This window comes from Eriocheir sinensis, chromosome 34, assembly GCF_024679095.1.
Source record: "Eriocheir sinensis breed Jianghai 21 chromosome 34, ASM2467909v1, whole genome shotgun sequence".
Classification (NCBI taxonomy): domain Eukaryota; kingdom Metazoa; phylum Arthropoda; class Malacostraca; order Decapoda; family Varunidae; genus Eriocheir; species Eriocheir sinensis.
In genome coordinates this window covers 14,990,751-15,014,147 of record NC_066542.1, presented here as the reverse complement: position 1 = coordinate 15,014,147, position 23,397 = coordinate 14,990,751, and the positions used below count along the sequence as shown (strand labels likewise).

At 43.6% G+C, this 23,397-nt stretch overlaps 2 protein-coding genes across 9 annotated transcripts in view; one reads left to right on the top strand and one right to left on the bottom strand.

Annotated features, from left to right (window-relative positions):
* The window catches only part of LOC127007129 (mucin-5AC-like), a 296,085-nt gene that overhangs the window by 35,291 nt on the left and 237,397 nt on the right, over nt 1-23,397 (bottom strand). For all 3 annotated transcript variants that reach the window (XR_007760078.1, XR_007760079.1, XM_050877777.1), the window contains one exon: nt 17,394-17,488. The gene's annotated coding sequence lies outside the window, so the exon portion shown is untranslated. The remainder of the gene's footprint in view (nt 1-17,393; nt 17,489-23,397) is intronic.
* LOC127007131 (uncharacterized) overlaps nt 1-23,397 on the top strand; it is a 157,056-nt gene that overhangs the window by 1,271 nt on the left and 132,388 nt on the right. The window lies entirely within an intron of this gene.

The window sequence follows — 23,397 nt, the reverse complement described above, 5'->3', positions numbered from 1 at the left end:
GGGAAGGAGGGAAGAAGGAAGGAAGGAAGGAAGGCAGGAGGGCGGCGGTAAAGGGAAGGAGCTCAGGGTAAAACTCGAGATGTCAGCATTCTTCCTTGTCATCTCCACATCGCCTTTGCCCTCCACTCCGCACTTCCCTTCTTCTTCTTTATCTCTTTTCTTATTCTATTCCTGCTCCTTTTGTTCCTTCTCCTTTTACCTTTTTCTTTTACTTCTTTTTCTTGCTCTTGCTCTTCTTCTTCTTCTTCTTCTTCTTCTTCTTCTTCTTCTTCTTCTTCTTCTTCCTCTCCCTTACCTCCCTCTTTCTCCCTCTTTCTCTTCCTCCTCTTAACCCCCCACCTCACTCTTAGTCCCTTTGCCTATGTCATTTACCCCTCCTCCTCCTCCTCCTACTCCTACTCCTACTCCTTCTCCTCCTCCCCTCTCTCCTCCTGCTTCTCAGTCATTCCCTCATCAGTCTTAAAAGAATACATAAATGTGAAATGACCAATATATCAAAGATGGCAAGATTGCTTATGGAAATTTCCCTGCAGCTAAATGTACGTCCTCATGCTGCTGCCTTTTTTTACCTTCTGCCTCCCCCAGCGAGAAGACAAGACACATGACAGCGAGGAGGAAGAGGAAAAGGAGGAGGAGGAGGAAGAGGAGGAAGAGGTGGAGTAAGAGGAAACACATAAAGATGATATAAATAAAAATATTGATATCAAGACCGATAATGAAAGAGAAAAGGAGGAGGAGGAGGAGGAGGAGGAGGAAGAATAGGAGGAGGAGGAGGAAGAGGAGGAGGAGGAGGAAGAAAGGAAATAATAAGAATAAAAAAAAATAAGAAGAAAAATAAGAACAATAATGAAGGTAGCTCGATTGGTGATACGAGACTCTGACTTCCACCACCACAATCACCACAATCACCACCACCACAATCACCACCAGTCAACTAGCATAGCGCCGTTTGTTTGTCGGCGTAGGTTCGCTCGACTTCCCTTCCTTCGTCCGTGTCATTGACAGTGAGAGACTCCACTATTTTCTTCTCCTATTGGTTGGGAAAACATAACTTGTCCCCTGAAGCTATTTTGGGTGTTCGGAGGGAGGGAGAGGAGGGGGTGGAAGAAATGGAGGAGATGGGGGAGGTGGTAAAGGGGGGCCAGGGTACTGTAAGTGAGGCGTGTAAATGTGGGCTAGAGAGAGAGAGAGAGAGAGAGAGAGAGAGAGAGAGAGAGAGAGAGAGAGAGAGAGAGAGAGAGAGAGAGAGAGAGAGAGAGAGAGAGAGAGAGAGAGAGAGAGAGAGAGAGAGAGAGAGAGAGAGAGAGAGAGAGAGAGAGAGAGAGAGAGAGAGAGAGAGAGAGAGAGAGAGAGAGAGAGAGAGAGAGAGAGAGAGAGAGAGAGAGAGAGAGAGAGAGAGAGAGAGAGAGAGAGAGAGAGAGAGAGAGAGAGAGAGAGAGAGAGTTAATATTTATAAAGTCTTGCTGGATTATAAATGTTTCACGCAATAAGACTTGAGGAAGAAAATGTTTAAGTGTATGTGTGTGTGTGTGTGTGTGTGTGTGTGTGTGTGTGTGTGTGTGTGTGTGTGTGTGTGTGTGTGTGTGTGTGTGTGTGTGTGTGTGTGTAAAGTTATTTCTGGCCCATGAGTGCAGAGAGATGGCAATCATTATACAACACTGAGAGACATTAGGAAGGCGAGGAGGAGGAGGAGGAGGAGGCGGAAAAGAAGGAGGAGGAGGAGGGGAATGAAAAGGAAGGGGTGGGAGAGGAGGAGGAGGGGGAAGAGAAGGACGAGGCGGAAAGGCGGCGGCGGCAAATATGGAAGAGAAAGTGAAAGTAGGGAAAGTGGAAGAAGAGACTGAAAAATAGAAGGAAAAGAGTGGAGGAGGAGGAGGTGAAAATAAATAAATGGACGAGAAGAAAAAAGAAGTGGGAAGAAAATGATGTGGCGGAGGAGAAAATAGAACAGGAGGAGGAGGATGTGAAAGTAAAGAAAGAAGGAGGAAGGAGTGAAAAAAGAACCGAAGAAGGAAGTGGAAAAGATATGGAAGAGAAGGAGAGCGAGATGAAAAGAAGATAGCGAAGGATAAAAAAAAAAAAAACCGCTTGAAGTACCATGTTAAGGCATAGAAGAAAGAAGAAAACGAAAAGAAAGATAAGAGAAAATCGAATCAAAACAAAATACATATGAAGAGAAGAAAGCGGTAGAGAAAAGAGGCGGTGAAGAAAATGGAAGAACGAGGAGGAGGGAGAGAAGAAGAAGAAGGAGGAGGAGGAGGAGGAGGAGAAGGAGGAGGAGAATGTGGCCCAAAAGGAGGAAGTTGAAATAAGGAGTGACACTTCCTAAGATTCTTGTGCCACTTTTGTTACCCTTTGTGTCATGTTTGTGTGTGCAGGCTTGTCAGATGTGGGTGTGTGTTTGTGTGTGTGTGTGTGTGTGTGTGTGTGTGTGTGTGTGTGTGTGTGTGTGTGTGTGTGTGTGTGTGTGTGTGTGTGTGTGTGTGTGTGTGTGTGTGTGTATTTCGAAGTTGTTCGATATGGTGCTGTGTGCGAGGATCGAGCGGCGGTTCAAACCATACCGCGAGCAGGCAGGTGCACAGAGAGGTCGCGGGTGTATCGAACACATGGTGACCTTACGTCTTTGAACTGACTCTGCTAGAAGGAAAAAGAAAAAGTTATTTGTAACATTTATTAATTTTAGCAAAGCATATGATTTAGTGCCAAGACATATTAATCAGAATTTTAATGCGCTTAGGGTGTGGCATGGTGATGTTCGGTGTCATCTGTGCCGTGTATAGTGTGACTGAGAGCGTCATCGGCACCGCCATGTTCTTGGCCGCAGTCGGAGTCCGCCAGGGCTCTCCCATATCTTGTCTCTTATTCATAATATACGTAAATGATCTTATTAAACTTATTAAAGATAATTGTAATGATGCTTTTTTCAAATGGATACAAGTATTGATCCTTATAGATGATACTGTTTTGTTGTCAACTTGCAGAGAAAGAATGGTTTCTAAATTGTCTCATGAGCAAATTTTGTTATGATTATGGAATGAAAGTCAATGTGTCAAAGACAAAATTCTTTGTAATAAACGGCACGATTGAGGACAAGGCCGTGGTACACATTGACGGGCTGGCGGTCAAAGCCCACGCTCATGTCGCAAAATTCATATCGTTTTTAAAGAAAAAATAATGATATTCCATTCCGTGTCAAGAAACGAGTGTTCGAGGCGTACGTAATGTCAGCTGTCTTGTACGGGCGTGAATCCTGGATGGACGCTGACCTGAGACCGGTGGTAAAATTATATAACTGGTCACTAAAGTATTTACTTGATGTACGATTATCTACATGTAACGATGTGTGTTACACCGAGTCTGGTTATCCTCCACTGCCCTCTTTAGTGAAGAGTAAACAGCGGAACTTCTTTTGTAAGATGTGGGCCGAAAGAGCGGTGATGGAGGATGACCCATTCATTCTGTCTTTAAAAATTGTTATGGAAAATCAATATAAGACTCGAACCTGTATCACTGACCTGCTGCATGCCCACACTGACGACATAATAGTGGGAGTTGATGAACTTAAGACAAAACTCCTGGGTTCAACAACTTCCAGACGAATTTTGTACAGCGACCTAAACCCTAGTGTGTCAGTTCACTCTGTGTATAACTCAAAATGCAACATCAGCGAACACCATCGAGTTGCCTTCACTCGGCTCCGTGTGTCGGCACAGTCACTGGCGATTGAAGTCGGAAAGTGGAATAAAAGGGGACGAGGGAGGTTGCCGTTAGAGGAGATGACTTGTGAGTGTGGTCAGATACAGACGGAGGTGCATGTGACGCAATATTGTACACTGACTCAACGTTTGAGAAACAACTATAGCTTTTCCACCGTTGCAGAGTTATTTTCAGGTAAATATAGTGATGCTTTGACATGTTAAATAATATATAAAATCTTGGCAGTATATCAGTAGCACGTCTCTCTCTCTCTCTCTCTCTCTCTCTTACACACATATTGTCCCTCTTCAGTATGTACTCTGGAAAATGAAGTGTGTGTGTGTGTGTGTGTGTGTGTGTGTGTGTGTGTGTGGGTGTGTGTGTGTGTGTGTGTGTGTCTGTGGGTGTGTGTGTGTGTGTGTGTGTGTGTGTGTGTGTGTGTGTTTGAAAATAGAAGAATAACGTTAAAAAAAGCAAATGAATAGATGCAAACGAATAGAACACAAAGAGAAAAAGAGAAGGTAACAGACGAGGAGAAAAGCTGATGAGGATGAGTAAAAGGAAACTTGGAAAATGGTCAAGAAGGAGGAGGAGGTGGAAGAGAAGGAGGGAAAAACGTGAAGGGTAAGAGAATGAGAAGGAGGTGAGATAAAAAGATTTGGAGAAAACAATCGAGAAAAGAGAGAATGAGAGGTAAGTGAAATTTTAATTGTGGCTTGATTTTTCTAATTCATGATTTGTTTTATGCTTTGATGAATGTGTAATTAAGTTTTAGGAATAGTTTTATTTAACATTTATGGTTTAGATTAGTTTTACTTACGTTTTAAGCCAATTCTTAGGATGTGTTTTTTGTGCGTTTTAAAATTTGGGTAAACTTGTTTTAAGATTATCATTCTTCTATTGTTTTTTTTTATTGTTTCATTAGTTATTTATTAGTGTTTACCTTCTTCTGTGTAAGTTATTTGGGAAACCTTATTTTCCATTTTATATAGGACCCGAGCCAAAGAAAGAAATTTTGTGATGGAATATGTATGTTGTGGTCAAGAATAAACTAACTAACTAACTGTGTGTGTGTGTGTGTGTGTGTGTGTGTGTGTGTGTGTGAGAGAGAGAGAGAGAGAGAGAGAGAGAGAGAGAGAGAGAGAGAGAGAGAGAGAGAGAGAGAGAGAGAGAGAGAGAGAGAGAGAGAGAGAGAGAGAGAGAGAGAGAGAGAGAGAGAGAGAGAGAGAGAGTAATGAAACAAACCGTCTATTTCAATACAGTGGACAGGTGATAGAGTTTGCTCAGGTAACTGTGACTTATTGTAAGGGAAGGCAGATAATTTCACAGTCTCTCTCTCTCTCTCTCTCTCTCTCTCTCTGTCTCTCTCTGTCCCTCTTCATTATGTACTCTGGAAAATGAAGTGTGTGTGTGTGTGTGTGTGTGTGTGTGTGTGTGTGTGTGTGTGTGTGTGTGTGTGTGTGTGTGTGTGTGTGTGTGTGTGTGTGTGTGTGTGTAGGATAAAAGAAGCATAACGTTAAAAAAAGCAAATGAAAAGATACAAACGAATAGAACACAAAGAGAAAAAGAGAAGGTAACAGACGAGGAGAAAAGCTGATGAGGATGAGGAGAAGGAAACTTGGAAAATGATCAAGAAGGAGGAGGAGGTGGAGGAGAAGGAGGGAAAAACGTGAAGGGTAAGAGAATGAGAAGGAGGTGAGATAAAAAGATTAGGAGAAAACAAACTAGGAAAGAGAGAAGGAGAGGGAAGCGACCAGGGTAGGTAGGGAAGCGGAGGAGGATGACGTGAAGCAGAAAAAAGGAGGAAAATGACAGAGAGAGGGAGGTGTGAGAGGCAATGAGAAGGTGGAGAGTGAGAGAGAATTGCAGTGTGAGAGGAGGAGGAGAAGGTAAAATGAGAGCTGGGAGAAGGACGGCGGGTGTTCTCAAGTTTTTAATTTTATTTGACAAGTTGCTGGTAATGTGATAGAGGGGAAGTTAAGAAAGAGGAGGAATTTAATGAGGTTTTTACTTTGGGTCAACATTATTTTCTGAACTACTAATTTTTATTTTGTTCTTAGTTTTTATTGCAACATTTTTATCAGGTCTTGTTTCCTTTCCAAATCTATAGATCAATCTTTTATTCGTAAATGACTTTTATATATACGCATTTGCACATAATATTTTTCCTTTGATGTCATTCTTGTCATATTATTATTACTCAGTCTGTCAATCTTCTCACGTTGTGTGTATGCATTCGTGTGTGTGTGTGTGTGTGTGTGTGTGTGTGTGTGTGTGTGTGTATCTCTCTCTCTCTCTCTCTCTCTCTCTCTCTCTCTCTCTGCACATCCACAGTCCAATTATTGAAAATCCATAGGTCGGCGAGTGTCGGGTGAGAGACGCGGCTTCGGGGTAACAAGGCCCCTTATTTCTCTCTCTCTCTCTCTCTCTCTCTCGTAGTAATGGCGGTTGTGGTAGTGGTTGTGGTGGTTGCGGTGGTGGTGGTGGTGTTGTTGTCGGTGGTGATGATGGTGGTGGTGATTTAGTGTTGTTGTTGTTGGTGGTGGTGGTGATGGTGGTAGTGGTGTTGGTGTTAGTGGTGTTGGTGGTGGTGTTGGTGGTGGTGGTGGAGGTGCTTGGGTCCACGTCGTCCATTGTGATTTAATATTCTCCATTTTTTCCACATTAACATTCACTAAATCTAGAGAATAATTAAATTTTCGGTACTAACGCTTGTATATTGCTGCCAACAAATGCACAGTAGTAGTAGTAGTAGTAGTAGTAGTAGTAGTAGTAATGGCTCGAGTAGCGCGTCAGTAGAACAGTACAAACAGAATCAAAGGAAAAAAAAATAGAATTGATGGTCGTGGCATTAGTGGTGACGTGTGGGAGAAGGGCTGAGAGAGGGAAGGGGAGCGGAAGGAAGGAGAAGGAAGGGGGGTGCCGGGGAGGGGCTGGCTGGGATGGGCTTTCACGGGATATGGTTGAGTTAAGGAGAATGGGTGAAGGGAGGGGAAAATTAGTGACTGGCAGTGGACGTGTAGACGAGAAGGAAGGAGGAAGGATATTAAAGGGAGGACTGGGGAATGAAGATGTTAAGAAAGAACGAAAAGGAGAGGGAAATATAGTTATGGAGGAAAAAAAAAGAGCAAAAAGTTATAAAAAAATGATTTGACATGAGTGGAAAAACAAAAGCAAAGTGGAGAAGAGTGAAAAAAGAAAGAAAAGCAAAACAAAAAGACTAGGACGGAGAAGGAAAGAAAATGGATTAAAGAAATAGAAATACCAAGAAGGGACAGAAAGAAAAGTTGAGAAGAAAAAGGAAGTAAGAGAAGACAAAAGGAGGAGAGAAAAAGAATGACAAGACCGGAAGGGAAGGGCTGGGTAAAGGGAGATAGCGAAGATAAAAGAGAAGAGAAACAGAAAAAGGGAAGTGAGGGAGAGAGAGAGAGAACATGGGGAGATGAAGAAAACATTGTGACGAAGTGAAAAACGTGAATGAGAAAGAAAAAAAAAGGAGAGGAAAAGCGGTAAAGAATGGAAGGGGAAAGGAAAATCAGGAATCCAACACCAACCCCCCCCCACCCACCTTGTAAGAAATATAATTGAAGAACGTGAAATAACAGACACAGAGAATTAGAGAGAGAAAGAAAAAGACACGCAAGAAAAAAAGAACGCCAGAGGGAGGGGAAGCAAAGAACAAAATAAACAGCACCGAAAAAAAATACAGAAAACAACAACAAATGGAGAAGGAGGAAAAAAATGGAAAACAGGGGAGAAGAGGCAGCGAGGCGGAAGAAAGTGAGGAGAAAAGAAAAAAGATGGAGGAAAAGGATGAAGGGAAAAGGAGAAAAGAAGCCAGTTGGATGTGAGTGGGTGGAGGGTTGCGGAGGGGGGGAGAGGGGTGAGAGTGGGGAGGGGGGAAGGGGGTGCAGGTGGTGTGTGTGTGTTGGGGGGGGGGGTAGAGGCGGTTATCGTGTGCAGCAGCTGAACATAAAAAAATAAAAAATAAAAATAAATAACAGCCGATGAGCCTCTTACCAGAACCATGTGGAGTGTGTGTGTGTGTGTGTGTGTGTGTGTGTGTGTGTGTGTGTGTGTGTGTGTGGTGGGTTATGTAGATTTTTTATGTGGTGCGTTTCCGTTTTTTGTTTTCTTATATTTTGGTTTTAGATAACTGTGTTTTACTATGAAGCTTTTCGATCTAGCTTCTGATGACAATGACTTTTATAGTTGCGGTTTCTCCTCCTCCTCCTCCTCCTCTTCCTCTTCCTCTTCCTCTTCCTCTTCCTCCTCCTCCTCCTATTCCTCTTCTTATTCTTATTCTTTTTCTTCTTTTTTTTTTTTTTATTTAAATTTTCTTCTTCTTCTTCTTCTTCTTCTTTTTCTTCTTCTTCTTTTCCTTCTTCTTCTTCCTCTTCCTCTTCCTCTTATTCCTCCTCCTGCTCCTCCTCCTCCTCCTCCTACTACTACTACTACTACAACTCCTGCTGCTACCTCTTTACTAACACAACCACTTCTTACATGAAATAAAGAAGTCATGAGGTTCACCCTTTGGCACAACAAACACGCACGGATGCACACGAGACCCTGAACACTTACATACACTCTCCAAGGATACTCAGGCGGGGTTAGCAAGAAGCAGTTCATTAACAATTCGATGCATACTATTAAGTGGGCGTTTTCTCTCCAACAAACTCCCACAGAAAACGAGAAGTCGAAGAGGCCTGAGGAGGTTTCGAGGAGGAGGAGAAGGGGGAAGAGGAAGAAGAGGGGAAAGAGGAAGAAGAGGGGGAAGAGGAAGAAGAGGGGAAGGAGGAGAAGGCAGGTCCATGGCGGGGGGGAGGGTACTGGGGCTGGCAGACTTTGGCATAATGAAGACGAGTAAGTCCTAATGACCGGCCCCAGCACGCCCTTGCCCCGAGCCGCGCATGCTAATGACCCGTCTCGAGGAGCGCCGCGGAGGGGAATAATTTTTGTACTGCATCGATGCAACATTTATTACGCAGATTCTCGCCCCAGAGTCCGGATAAGAGAAAACAAAGAACTCAAGTTTTCGTAAAGGAGTAAACTTTGCGAATTTACGATATTTATGTGAAATGTATGCCACGGGGAGACCATAAATAGTGCGTTCCCGTTTTGTTTTTCTTGTTTCATTTACATTCAGCTCCAGAGTTGCCGTATTTGGAAAACAAACCCGGGCAAGCTGCGTTGCTGCTCCCCGCCGCCGCTGCCGCCACTGCCACCGCCGCCGCCGCTGGCCATGCGCCAACGCGCCCTCGTTATCTGAGGAGAAATAAATGATACCGACTGTCCGAGAGACCCATTGGAGCGAGGTCTGTCTTCCTGTGATTCCTCAGGTTTCGCGGCGTCGGTCTAGCCAAGTCCATAATGGCATCAGTTTTCTCATCGGTAATACATCTCCGGTCGTTCCCTGCCCCGCCGCGCGCCACATCGGAAAAGAGTGAACGGAAAAAAACACTAATGTTCCGCCGAGGTGAGGGATATCCAAGCATAAATCGTGTTTGTGATTACTTCTCCATATTCCCTCCCGTACCGCGCTGTGTTATTCTTGCGTCGAGGTTGTGGAGGGAAAAACAAAACGGTTGAGTATGTGGGATGAAAACAAACAGGTTATGTTGGTGGTGTGGCGTGCTGTGTTTGTCTGGCTGTACAGTTTGTTTAGGTCTGGTGGGGTCTGCGATGAGTAGGGGGGACGTGGGGGCAGATGTTACCTGATAGGCGAGGAACACACGCAGGTAAATATGCCTTACTTGATGACAAACAACTTCTACTCGAAAAAAAAACAGGACGGTGGAATAATTTAGTCTTTCTACTCTACTGCCTCGTCTCTTGCTTCTTCATTATAGTGTTTCAGCGTCACCTGCGTCTTCGTGTTTTCATTTTTACGTTACTAGAAAAAGAAACGAAGGGAATAATTTTCTCCCACGTTACTGTTTCTCATCTCGTTTCTCTTATCGAGTTTCGCCTTTTATATCTTCTTGCTTCAGCGTGACCGAGACTGAAACATTAATCTTCTCTTTTTTACGTTACTTGAAGAAACAAACGTAGGAAAAAAAATTCTTTCCACTTTACTGTTTCTTTTCTCGCTTCCCCACTATCGAGCGTATTTGAGTTTCAGCGTGACCCACATCATGAAACAAATATAAAACCTTCATTTCTACGTTTCTGCAAGAAGAAACAATCAGAAGGAAATAATTTTCTTTCCCCTTTACTGTTTCTTATCTCGTTTCCCCATTATCGAGTTCCACCTCTAGCGCATTTGTGTTTCAGCGTGACCCAGACCATGAAACAAATATAAAACCTTCATTTTCTACGTAATCAGAAGGAAATAACTTTCTTTCCACTTTACTGTTTCTTATCTCCTCTCCCCATTATCGAGTTCCGCCGTTTGCGTCTTTGTATTTCGGTGCGGCCCAGACAGCGTAATGCGATATTCTTTACTCCTTTCCGCTCAGCCAATCACGGCCCGGCAGAGTGGTCGTGTTTCCCGGCCCGATAAGAGGATGCAGCGCGGCGTGTAGTGTTCCCGGAAGGGGCGGACACATGACTCACGGCCCGGCATCCGACCCGTCGCGATCTCCATCTTCCCCTCAGCCGTGACTCGCAAGGTGATGGCAACATTACCCCCTTGCTCTCTCTCTCTCTCTCTCTCTCTCTCTCTCTCTCTCTCTCTCTCTCTCTCATTCGTGTGTAAGATGTTCGTGTGAGAGGAATTGGACGCCATAACGTGGGTCGCCGTGTGTCAGGCGGCGCCGAAGTTATTTTCAGTCACGCGTGAGAGATTAATTGCGTCAAGGTGAGGAGGAAGTGGCGGTGGGGTTTGGGGGGGGGGGGGGGGGGGGGGGGGAGGACAACCCCCGCCAGCTTGGTCTGTCGGATGTCTAAGTGACGGCGGCGTTGTTGGTATGCCGCGATGTGTGTTACTTCGATTAATGGCTTGAGTTTTAGGGTAGACTGAGGAAAGTAGATAGTCATTGTTCTTACTGTTATTTGAAGCAGCCTTTATTAAGTAACCTAAGTGTACAATTACGTTTTTCTCCTTTCTGCTCTTTTCACTTTTCTTTCTTCTCTTTGTTAACTGTTCATGCGAATAAAACATAAAGTAAATAATATGCTTTTTCTTCATTCTTCATCTGTTTATTTATCAACTGGCAATTGCCTATCCGAATACACCAAAAAATATATCACTCGTATACATAAAATTGACATAATGAGCATATTTACTATTTAATTCAGTTTTTCACTTGACACATTATTGCGGGCTAATTTTCTCCGTTGTTTTTATTATTTGCCTATGACTGCTTCCTCTGATGTAAAACAACTCCTTTGTCTCAATAGTTTTTCCTCGCTATAACGTGAGAACCTTGGTGTCACATTACACGAGTCAGTTTTGCAAAGGCGTGAGGGAGGCGGAGGGGGGGATGAGGTGGTGAGGGGCGGGGAAGTGCCGGGGGTGGGTGGGGGGGGGGGGGAAAGACTAATACGAGGGGGTTCCGTTTCCTTGCTTCACGCGGGCGGTTCCTCTGCAGGGCACTGACATAGAGGCTGCAATAAAGGGCATCTGTCTCTTCAGCTCCCCTCTCATTGATTCCCAGATCTCTTCATATCCTCGGCGACGGGGCATCTGTCTCCCTTTCCGCCGCTGTGAACGAGGGGGATGATCCGCTACCAGAGGTTCTAACGATCACATAACTGTTCCTCCACTTCCTCCTACTGCTTTATCTTTCTCACATTTCCGTTGCTGACTAACCTTATCTAACCAAGCCACGTAATATATGTACCCCTTAATCTGACCTAACCAAGCTAAATGATGAAAGGGTAAACGTTCGTGTAAGGTTTAGATTATTCACCTCTGTTTAGTTACTTCTCACGACATAATACCGATAAATGGTCCCCTTAACCTAACCTAACCTAACCATGCCAAGTGACAAAGCCGACACATATTAATCGTTCCTCTTTCTCTCCCTCAGTGTATCTTTTCCTTTCTGCTGCTGTGGCCAGGAATGCTCATCTCACAAAGGTTCTAATGGCGAAATACCTGTTCCTCCTACTTCTTTATCTCTTACAATTCCTCTTCCTCGCAGAACAATTCACAACACCGGAATTTCTACGTATTTCTCATTTGCTTCTTAGCCAGTCACGTTTCCCTGTGCAAGAGTCAGCCTTTGAATAAATTTAATTCCTTTTGAATGCGTAGCTCCTCGTTCTGTACCTCTTCCTCCTCCTCCCTCCTGCATGGCTAAAATTGTCAGAATTCCGTCACCTTTTTCCCTGCTATTCTGTCCACGTCCATGTCCCACGCCAAAGTTAGACGACCAGTGCATATGTTCTGTAATTTCTCTTAGGGGGGGAGACGTCAGGACCACCACAATTTTATATTCTTTGTGTCTGTAGACTTCCGAAAGAGTGGGCGGGATCTCGACACCCAGAAAAGTTTGCGAAGCGTCCGTCACACTTTTCTTTTCTTTTTTATTTTATTTTGCAGCGCTGCGATGATGAATATTACGTTTTTAGCCTTCCCGAAAGAGACAGATAGATAGAGACAATCAATAGATAGATAAATAGACACACACATACTGTCGACGCTATTTCATACCTTTCTTGAAGATTCATTAATAACTCCCGCAAATAAAATCTTCTCGAGTAGGTAAGTGCAGTTTAGGAGAGTGATGAGGTCAGTGAGCGGGCCGAGCGATGAGCAAACTCCGGCGATAATGCTCCCGCGTGTCTTCGGCGGAGCAATAAAGAAGAGTGATGAGAGGCGGGTGAGCCACGGCGACGGGCTGATGCGAGGAGGCGAGGGGGGCGTGCCTACGTGCCCGGCTTACCCGTTTGTCAGTGTGAAGCGACGCGCCCCCGACATGGCAGGTGTACTCACGCGTGGATAAGGGAGATAGATAAATAGACGGAGAGAGAGAGCGAACGAGCGAGAGACAGATAGATGGATAGATATAGGTAGATAGAGAGATAAATAGAGGGAGATTGCGAGCGAACGAGCGAGAGACAGATAGATGGATAAATATAGGTAAATAGAGAGATAAAGAGAGGGAGAGATAACAAAGATCAGGCGCCTCCATTCCTCGACTTAATGATGTCATGCTTCCCTTTCTCCCCTTCAGCATCACCATTATCGCGTCATATCAACACACCGCCTCTCTTCACCCATCACCACGTAACTCTTCCCCTTCCCTCTCCACCTCTACCTGTACTATACCTCTCCATAACGTCTTCCTTATCAGAGTACTGCGTTGATGTGGAGGGTAAGGAAGGAAGGAAGGAAGGAAGTGCAGTGAAGGGCCATGTGTCAGTTTCCAAGCGCAGAGAGTGAAACCGCGAATCTCTGACCCAACACTGACGCCACACACTACAATTCCCTTCATACTTTCCTCTTTAAAGCGCCCGAGTCTTTGTTTTCCCGAGCGGGCGAGGATATGGAGGCGAGGGTGAATGTGACAGTTTTCAGACCCAATAAGACTTAACTTCTAATGCCGCACTGCAATTACCTTTAACGGGTGGGAGGGAAATTGCACCGGGCGCCAAACTCCATTACGGCGGCTGGGATAAGGGCGGAGACGGCGAGGTGAGGCGAGGTGAGATTCCAGTGCGAAACTTTGGCATTACTAACCAGGAGAGCCTAACGAGAGGACCGGACTTTTGGAATGGTCGTGAAGAGGAGGAGGCAGAAGGAGGACGGCGTGGATGATGTAAAGGAATGACGTGGTGACTTTCAGATCAGCGGGGCGAGAATAATGGCTAAGTAGATTGGGGTAAATGACGTGGGATACCTTCTCGGAATCGCCGTAAGAGTGTTTGTCGAAGAGGTGAAGGACGGACGTGGATTCTGAAGCAGCGAGTGAAAAGAAAAGACATTTGGACGGACAATAGCGAAGTACAATGGGGATATGACGCCGAATACCTTTTAGTAATCGTTCTAGTGTGTCTGTCGATGAGGTGAAGGACGGACGTGGATTCTGAAGCAGCGAGCGAGAAGAAACGACATTGGGAAGGACAATAGCGAAGTACAATGGGGATATGACGCGGAATACCTTTTAGTAATCGTCTTAAGTGTGTCTGTCGTTGAGGTGAAGGACGTGGCTTCCGAGTTAATGAGGGAAAAAGAGACATTCGTGGCTACAGTGGATAAGTACGTTAGTGATATGACGCGGAATGCCTCCTCGGAATCCTTCTAAACCTCGAGTTCTAAAACCTATCGACACCTTGCTTTGCCTGTTTTAAAAGCCTCTCGTAGAAGTTGTTGGGATATCCACGGACCGTTCTGGGATCCTAGTGACAATTTTACACGACTTCTACACCATGAACGGGGAAGAATCACCCATAAAAACTTGGTTAATCTTCTCTATGTCCCTGGAAAGTAGTCGTCATGGGAACCCCTTACGTTTAAGAATATGGACCTACGGAAGTGTGTTTGTAAATCGGATAAAAAACGAACGTGGTGGTTTTTGAGGCAGCGAGTGGCGAAAAAGTCAGTCGAGGGTAGAATGGGTAAAAGGTTGGAAAGATGACACGAAACACCTTTTTGTAATCGTTCTTTGTGTGTTTGTCTACCATATGAAGAACGGATGTGGCGGTTTGTGAAGGCAGCGAGCGAAAAAAACGGACAATCAGAGGCTCAATGAAAAAAAGGTTGGAGAGCTAACACGAAATATCTCCTGGGAATCGTCCTAAGAGTGGTTTCTGAAGGCGGCGAGCAAAAAAATGGACAATCAGCGGTACAACGGATAAAAAGTTGGAGAGACGACACGAAATATCTCCCGTGAATCGTCCCTAGAGTGATTTCTGAAGGAGGCGAGCGAAAAAAACGGACAATCGGCGGTACAGCGGATAAAAAGTTGGAGTGACGACACGAAATATCTCCTGTGAATCGTCCCTAGAGTGATTTCTGAAGGCGGCGAGCGAAAACAACGGACAATCGGCGGTACAGCGGATAGAAGGTTGGAGAAATGACACCAAATATCTTCTGGGAATCGTCCTAAGAGTGGTTTCTGAAGGAGGCGAGCGAAAAAATGGACAATCAGCGGTACAACGGATAAAAAGTTGGAGAGACGACACGAAATATCTCCTGTGAATCGTCCCTAGAGTGATTTCTGAAGGAGGCGAGCGAAAAAAACGGACAATCGGCGGTACAGCGGATAAAAGGTTGGAGAAATGACACCAAATATCTTCTGGGAATCGTCCTAAGAGTGTTTTTTGAGGTTTTATCGGCCGGTCAATCGTGTGATGAAGTCGTGGAGGTGATAAAGTCGGCGGCGTTGTTGTGTGGCGCGGGATTCTTGGCCGAGGTTCGAATCGTGGCGAAGGAATCTGACATCGAGCCAACTTCGCCCTTGTTCTGTCTCCTCTGTCTTAGGGGTTTATAGATGTATTTACACGATTTATCGAAGGGGAAGGGCCATTGCAGCTAGTACTCATTAAGCACCAAAAAGCTATCTTAACCCGGTAGCTGCGGGGGTCATGTTTGTTAGGTTAGGTCAGGCTAGGTTAGGTTAGGTTAAGTTAGGTTACGTTAGGTTAGGTTAAAGGCCCCTCTAAGCAAAATAAAGAGAAAAAATAATCACTCACGCAAACCATTTCATAATATATATCAACGCATATGTGCTCAGTTTATGCATGGCAGAAATTTGGCCCATCGTTGGTACACGGAAAAGCCACAAATTTGGCCCGTCGCTGCTACCGGGTTAAGTATGAAAAAAAAAATAGCAGTTCTTAGTCTCCATTTAGACTAGTGCATTTTCATATTTCTTTCCTACCTTTTTTTCACTAAATGTTTTTCCTCATTCTTATCTTTGTGTTCCTTGTCGGTCCCTGCTAGTGCACTTCAATCTCTTCCTCCTCCTTCCCTTCTTCCAACTCCTCCTCCTCGTCCTTGTCCTTGTCCTCCTCGTCGTCATCGTCCTCCTTTACCTCCTCTATTCCTGCTCATCCTTTCGCTACTCTTCCTGCTGCTCCTGCTGATTCTCCTTCTCTTCAGCTTCCTCCTCATCTCCTTCTACCATCCGCCAACCCAACAACAACAACAACAACAACAACAACAACAACAACAACATGAACAACAACAACAACAACAACAACAACCATTAGCTGTCGCCCATTACGATAACGAGATTGCAATCGCTGCGCCTCACTCCCTATTTATTGGAAGGGGTTGAATTAGACAAAGTGAGGGGGATTGGAGAAGTGGACTGAGGTGTTGGCAGTAGTAGTAGTAGTAGTAGTAGTAGTAGTGTAGCAAGCAAGTCACTCCAGGGTCACCAATTGTTGACTTTTCTCTATCCGTGAACCAATTAGCATAAGAACACTCACTAAACACCAACAGTAGTAGTAGTAGTAGTAGTAGTAGTAGTGATAGTACGAGAGGTGTTATCCGTACATTATCAAAGTACAAGTCATAATCAAATACAATACAATGATACTAATAATAGCGATGAAATACTACTACTAATGATATCAACCAACATTATTCAAACTACAAATAAAAAAAAAATAACAGTAAAAGTTTAATCAATGTTAGCCAGCACAAAGGAATGAATAGACGCATCAAAAATATAGACGAAGCAGTGGGCGGCGGCGAGGATGGATGGACGGGGCATCGGGCGCACAATTCAAAACATTTACCGGGACTCTGACATCCAATTAACATACGGAGGGTGAAAATACTCATACGGGGCCTCACTGTGCTGTTGTTGTTGTTGTTGTTGTTGTTGTTGTTGTTGTTGTTGTTGTTGGTGGTGGTGGTGGTGGTGGTGAATATAAAAATGGATACACAGTGAAACATACACACATAGATAGATAGATAGATAGGTAGATAGATAGAGATAATAAACAGATAGACAGATAGATAGATAGATATAGATAGATAAATGGTGGTGGTGGTGGTGGTGAGGAATATAAAAATGGATACACACAGAAACATACACAGACACAGATAGATAGATAGATAGGTAGATAGAGATAACAGACAGACAGACAGATATATAGATAGATATAGATAGATAAAGAGAGAGAAAGAGGGAGGGAGGGGGGTGCAGGGAGGCTATATATCGCGCGTAGTACAGGCAGCGCATGAGCATTGGATAAAAATAAAATGTCGTTATTGTGAATTATTTCTCATCATTTCAATCCTTCCCCCCAACGGTATTAATGGCCAATTGGCTCCCTTGATGACGACCATGAAATGACTCATTATTATCTATTGTTGCATTCATGTAGAAATTTATACGCATACATAAAAGGGAACGGATAGAAAATGATAAATGTCCACGAATGAATATACATACTCTCTCTGTAGTCGAGAGAGAGAGAGAGAGAGAGAGAGAGAGAGAGAGAGAGAGAGAGAGAGAGAGAGAGAGAGAGAGAGAGAGAGAGAGAGAGAGAGAGAGAGAGAGAGAGAGAGAGAGAGAGAGAGAGAGAGAGAGAGAGAGAGAGAGAGAGAGAGAGAGAGAGAGAGAGAGAGAGAGACCCTTCATCTCTCCTACCATAACAAAGGGAAAGGAAAAACAGACGTACACCAATCACCCTACCAGGAAATTTACGGTCCTCTGAACACAATGGAAGAGGAATGAATTCTCAACACAGAGCATTAGAAAAAAAGTAGATGAGAATCCGCTTCCGCTTTGAATAATAATCCATCACTGAGACGGAGATAAAAGGCTGGCTGAATCCAATAGAGTACTTACGCTGACATCGAATCAATAGACGTCGAAACCTTGCCGTGTTTTGGAGGGGAGGATTATCGAGTCGCCTCCCTCCCCGAAAACAAATGAGCATCGACCTGCGGCGGAGAAGAATGACTGTTGTAAAATTTTGGTATTGTTGAAAACAGGGAAACTAAATGTATGGGCGTCGGAAGGAAAGTGATGGTGGTGTTTTTATTGCAGTTTGTATTGGATTTCTCTAGCCTTTCGAGGGGGATAAAAGGAGGAAACTTATATTCATAAATAACGAAACTTATCATTTAAAAGGGGTCAGAAAAATGTTATACTCTATTCTTTAATAAATAAACAGAATATCTATACCATTTATTGAAAAATTACACTGGAAGACAAATCACGAATTATAATTGTCAATGGAAAAAAAAAAGAATGATGGAAGATGTAAATAAAAAGGAGCTGATAAAGATAGAAGGAACATAATATTTTTTGTCATAGTTATGGATGCCAAAATATTAAAAAAGCTTTGGGTTAAGCAATACTATATAGGCAATATCTTACACTCTGTAGATATTAAAGGGACTTCTTAATCTGTCAAGAGGATAAAAAAAAGTTCGAAAACCAGTACTGCGAGACGAGAACAAAACATTTTCGGTAAACTTTTGTTGGCGGCAATAAATTCCCAAAGAGGGTGGGAGGGAAACCCAAGAAAGTGTGATTGCTCTCAACTGATGGACAGGTTAGACACTTGAAGCCCCTCACGAGGCGCCTTCCCTCCTCGCTGCTGCAGACAAAAGAACATCAGGGGATTAAAGGCGATGGATCTTGCTTCAGTGTCCTCGGAAACACTGAATCTTTTGTGGTTGTCCCTCGAGGCAATATTACTGATTGCGTTTCTTATCATTTGGATAATGGAACGTATTCTTAATAAAATCCTCGCAATTACCACAACTACCACTATTACTACTTTTACTACTTCTGCTGTTGCTGCTACTACTACTACTATTACTACCACTACTACTACTACTACTATTACTACCACTACTACTACTACTATGTTTTATAGAAGATACAGCTATAATTGGCACCATTAGACTTAGCAGTGATTGTAGTGCTCACATATTTTGAGAAATTTCGATAAAACAACAAAAAAGAAGTTATGACGAGCATGAGTGAAAGCACAGCTCCAGAATGTTTATATTTCTATCATAATCACTTGCGTGACTGATTAAAACAAACAATTTTTTCGTATAAAAAGAAGCCTCCAAATGTTCGTATTTAGCAATTAGACAACATTGCAGTTTACTGAGCATTGTTTCCAGTAGCTTTCTTGAGCTTTTTTTTTTTTATAACAAAGGAGGCAGCTCAAGGGCACAAAAAAAACAATAATAAAAAAGCCCGCTAATCGCTGCTCCCATAAAAGAACCAGAAGAGGTGGCCAAAAGCAAGGTCAAATTCGGGATGAGAGGTGTCCTGATACCCTTCTCTTGCAAGAGTTCAAGTCGTAGGCAGGAGGAAATACAGATGAAGGAAGATTGTTCCAGAGTTTACCAGTGTGAGGGATGAAAGAGTGAAGATGCTGGTTACCTCTTGCATAAAGGGTTTGGACAGTATAGGGATGAGCATGAGTAGAAAGTCGTGTGCAGCGGGGCCGTGGGAGGGGGGGAGGCATGCAGTTAGCAAGCTCAGAAGAGCAGTCAGCGTGGAAATATCGATAGAAGATAGAAAGAGAGGCAACATCGCGGCGGAATTTAAGAGATAGAAGACTATCAGTAGGAGGAGGAGAGCTGATGAGACGAAGAGCCTTAGCCTCCACTCTGTCCAGAAAAGCTGTGTGGGTGGAGCCCCCCCACACGTGAGATGCATACTCCATACGAGGGCGGACAATGCCCCTGTATATGGATAGCAACTGCGCGGGGGAGAAGAACTGGCGGAGACGATACAGAACGCCCAACCTCGAGGAAGCTGATTTAGCGAGAGAGGAGATGTGAAGTTTCCAGTTGAGATTTTGAGTTAAGGATAGACCGAGGATGTTTAGTGTTGAAGAAGGTGACAGCTGAGTGTTGTCGAAGAATAGGGAATAGGTGTTTGGAAGATTGTGTCGAGTTGATAGGTGGGGAAATTGAGTTTTTGAGGCATTGAAGGACACAAGGTTCCTTCTGCCCCAATCGGAAATGATAGCAAGGTCTGAGGTTAAGCGCTCTGCAGCCTCCAGTCTGGAGTCGTGTACTTTCTGTTTTGATGGTCTTCTATTGAAAGAAGTTGAATAATGCCTACGCAAGAAATCCTGTGTTATAGAGAAAATGTTTTTAGTTGAACAACATAAGTCTCTGGAAAAGTCCTGTCACGTTTAGAACCAGCAGACTCATCAGCAAAAGTGTTCTCAGCAAGGTTTCCATCAGAATGCCATCAAGTTTACATGTTTATAGATAGTGTGTTACGGAAGGAGCGTCCCCTCGGCTGTGACGCGATATACTCCACGGAAACAGCCAGCCACGTTTACATTACTCAACTGCTTCCATGGTGCACAATGCGAACATCCCAAATTTATACTCCACCAGAACAGATTATTCTGCATCACAATATTAGTCATATGTTATTAGGGCTAGTAATAAGCACGCTAATCATTCCTCGTTTATTAATGAGCTCTTTTTTTTTTTTACCTCGCAGCCACTCATTCCTCCCCGTTCCCCAGCTATACAATATGTAAAAAGCAATACTCACATTTCGGAGCAGTTATTTCTCTTATAATCGTCATAATATACATACATATATATATATATATATATATATATATATATATATATATATATATATATATATATATATATATATATATATATATATCTATATATATTTTTTTTTTCTACAAACGTGTGAGTGTTATAACTGCTGCTGCGTCTGATGGCGTCAACTTAAACTGCCTATATTGCATTACATTTGAGCTAAGGCAAATAATATAGATACATGTTGTAACGGGGAGGCGGTGGCTGAATGGATAGCGAGTTCAATCCCCGACCGGTGCCACCAAGCTGAGATTTTTCAGCCGCCGCCGAGTGGCTTAAAACTACCCACATGCTGTCCAGAAGACCACTTATCAACCCGGACTCTAGATTCTAGGATTAAAGATGAGCTCCGGGAGGGCATCATGAGCCAATGCAAGATGGCGCCACTATAAACACTCGCCTGCGCCAGAACGGGCTGGGCCGACCATCAGGCCCCACCGGGAAGAAGCCTTAGACCGACCATCAGGATCCAGCGGGATGAAGCCTACCGGCGCAATAGGCCATGACGTAAAAAAAAAAAAAAGAGAGTATGCGTAACTGACAGACAGCTTCTAAGAGGCCTAGAGAAAAATCCAGCCGATTAAGTCAATCAAGAGAGACCTGACAAGAGCAGCCAATGGGCCAGAGGAACACTTTGGTTGAACTCCTCCTCCAACTGCTACTATTACTATTACTACTACTACTATTATTACTACTACTGCTACCATTACTACTACTACAAACTACTACTACTACAAACTACTACTACTGTTACTGTTACTACTACTACTACTACTACTACTACTACTACTACTACTACTATTACTACTACTAATACTACTACAAACTACTACTACTACTACAAACTACTACTGTTACTACTACTACAAACCACTACTACTACTACTACTACTACTACAACTACTACTACTACAACTGTTATTACAATCACTGAACCATCGTAACCTGCAAGGTCCAAATTCCCTTCCATTGTTCTCTTCCATCACATTAAAATCGTCATTCCCTTCCACACACAGGTTAATGTCATCCTCCGAAAGTTTGTTATAAAAAGTAAATTAAATCCATTCCATCACCGCTCCGACCATTAATCTTTCTGGCTAAAAATTAGGGAGATAAAAAAACAAATTATTTCTGGTCCTTTTAGATTTTATAGCGATAATTTTTCATCCCCGGAGCAGTTACGCGGTTCGGTCGCTCGGGGCTTTGAAATATCACGGGCTGAGGTCACTGCCGGAACAAGTCGACCCGCGGGTTATATGTGTGTTCATGGTTGGGGAGGAAAGGTTGTCGTGCATCTGGCAGGTTTGTCAGCTTGAGAGAGAATATCGTACATCCGTTGGCCCCAATTGACTCAGGCATTATCGTACAGGAGGGAAGAAAAGTCAGGTAAAGCGGATAATAATAATAATAATAATAATAATAATAATAATAATAATAATAATAATAATAATAATAATAATAATAATAATAATAATACTTTGTCAGAAGCCAGAAACAACTAACCTCATTCGTTTCTCCCTATTCCCTTTCTCCCTCCTTCCCTCTTCCTCTCTTTCTCTCCCTCTCTCCCTCCTCATCCCCTCCCCATCCTTTCTGGCGATGCTGAAAAATACCCCATATAAGCCTTTATGTGTGTGTGTGTGTGTGTGTGTGTGTGTGTGTGTGTGTGTGTGTGTGTGTGTGTGTGTGTGTGTGTGTGTGTGTGTGTGTGTGTGTGTGTGTGAGACTCGCGATCGCCCACTACTACATATTAAATTTTCCTTCTCCTCCGGCAGGTCAAACAGTAAATCTCGTCCCACTTCAGCGAACTGTTTGAAAGGAAGAGAAATATGTGACCAACAATCAGCTTTAAAACCGGAATTAAAAATAGGAAAACGTTCAAATGATATTAATTTCGAGACTGTAGGCGTGAAGGGAGGGAAAGAGAAATATTCACCCGACACTGAATTAAAATACGAGAACAGTTTGAAGGAATTATAGTCGAGAAGGAAAAAAACACCCACACCACACAAACACACACACTCCTAGATCCTCCTCCACCTCCCTCACCCAGCCCCTACAGTCACCCACACTATAAACAGCTCACGTAAGAAACCCTCACACTCCGTTTTCTTTACACGCCTCACGCCCACCTATGCCAACTTTATCAAACTGAACAACGGAGGAAGTCAGAGGCGAATACGGACGCATTCATTTCGAGTCTACAACGCATTCCCCAAATCTATCTTTCCCTTTTTTTCGCATTTCGCAGTCGACTCGGAAACTGCCCCCGTGACGCACTCAGTTTGGGTTTTCAAAGGCTTTCGATTATGAGCGGTGCTAAAAATTATTACTTCGTCTCACACCGCCTTACATTACGCTGGCGGGAAGCTGAGACGTGGAGTCGGGGAGGGAAGGGAATGAGAATGCAATAGAAAGCGATGGAAAGAAGGGATACATGAAAAAATAAGAGAGGAAGGAGGGAAGAGAAAACAAGGGAAGAGAAAAAAAGGGGACGTGAGGAGAGTATGAAGAGAGGAATGGAATGGAAAGAAAGGAAAGAGAAGAAGAGAAGGGACCCGGGGAAAATAGTAAAGAAAGAAGGGAGGAGAAGGTGAGGGAATAGAAGAAAGGAAACTAGGAAAAGTAGAAAGAAAGGGACGAGGGAGTGGCAGGCGAGGGAACAGAAGAAAAGAAGGGAGGAGGGTCTGGTAGTGTGTGTGTTTGTGTAGGTGTGTGTTTGTGTAGGTGTGTGTATGTGTGTGTGTGTGTGTGTGTGTGTGTGTGTGTGTGTGTGTGTGTGTGTGTGTGTGTGTGTGTGTGTGTGTGTGTGTGTGTGTGTGTGTGTGTGTGTGTGTGTGTTTGTGTAGGTGTGTGTGGGTGTTTCTTTTTCCCTTCCTCAACTACAATTCCTTCAAAATGTTTCTCTTATTTAATTCAGTGTCGGACGAATATTTCTTTTTCCCTTCCTTCACGCCTACAGCAGCGAGGGAACTAGGAAGAAAGTGAGAAGGGAATGAAAGGCAAAGGAAAAGAAGAAGAGACACGAAGAAAGTAGGAGAAGAATGAGGAAGAAATAGAAAAGAGAGATGGAAAAGAAGAGAGAGGGAGGCAATGCGGTCTGACGAAAGGAAGGAAACGTAAACGAAAAGGGACGATGCAGAATACTGAAGAACGAAGATAAAACAAAAGAATAAGTAATAAAAACAAAAAAAAGAGAAGAAAAGAAGGATTTAAAGTATGGGTAGTGGAGGAGGAAACGAAGA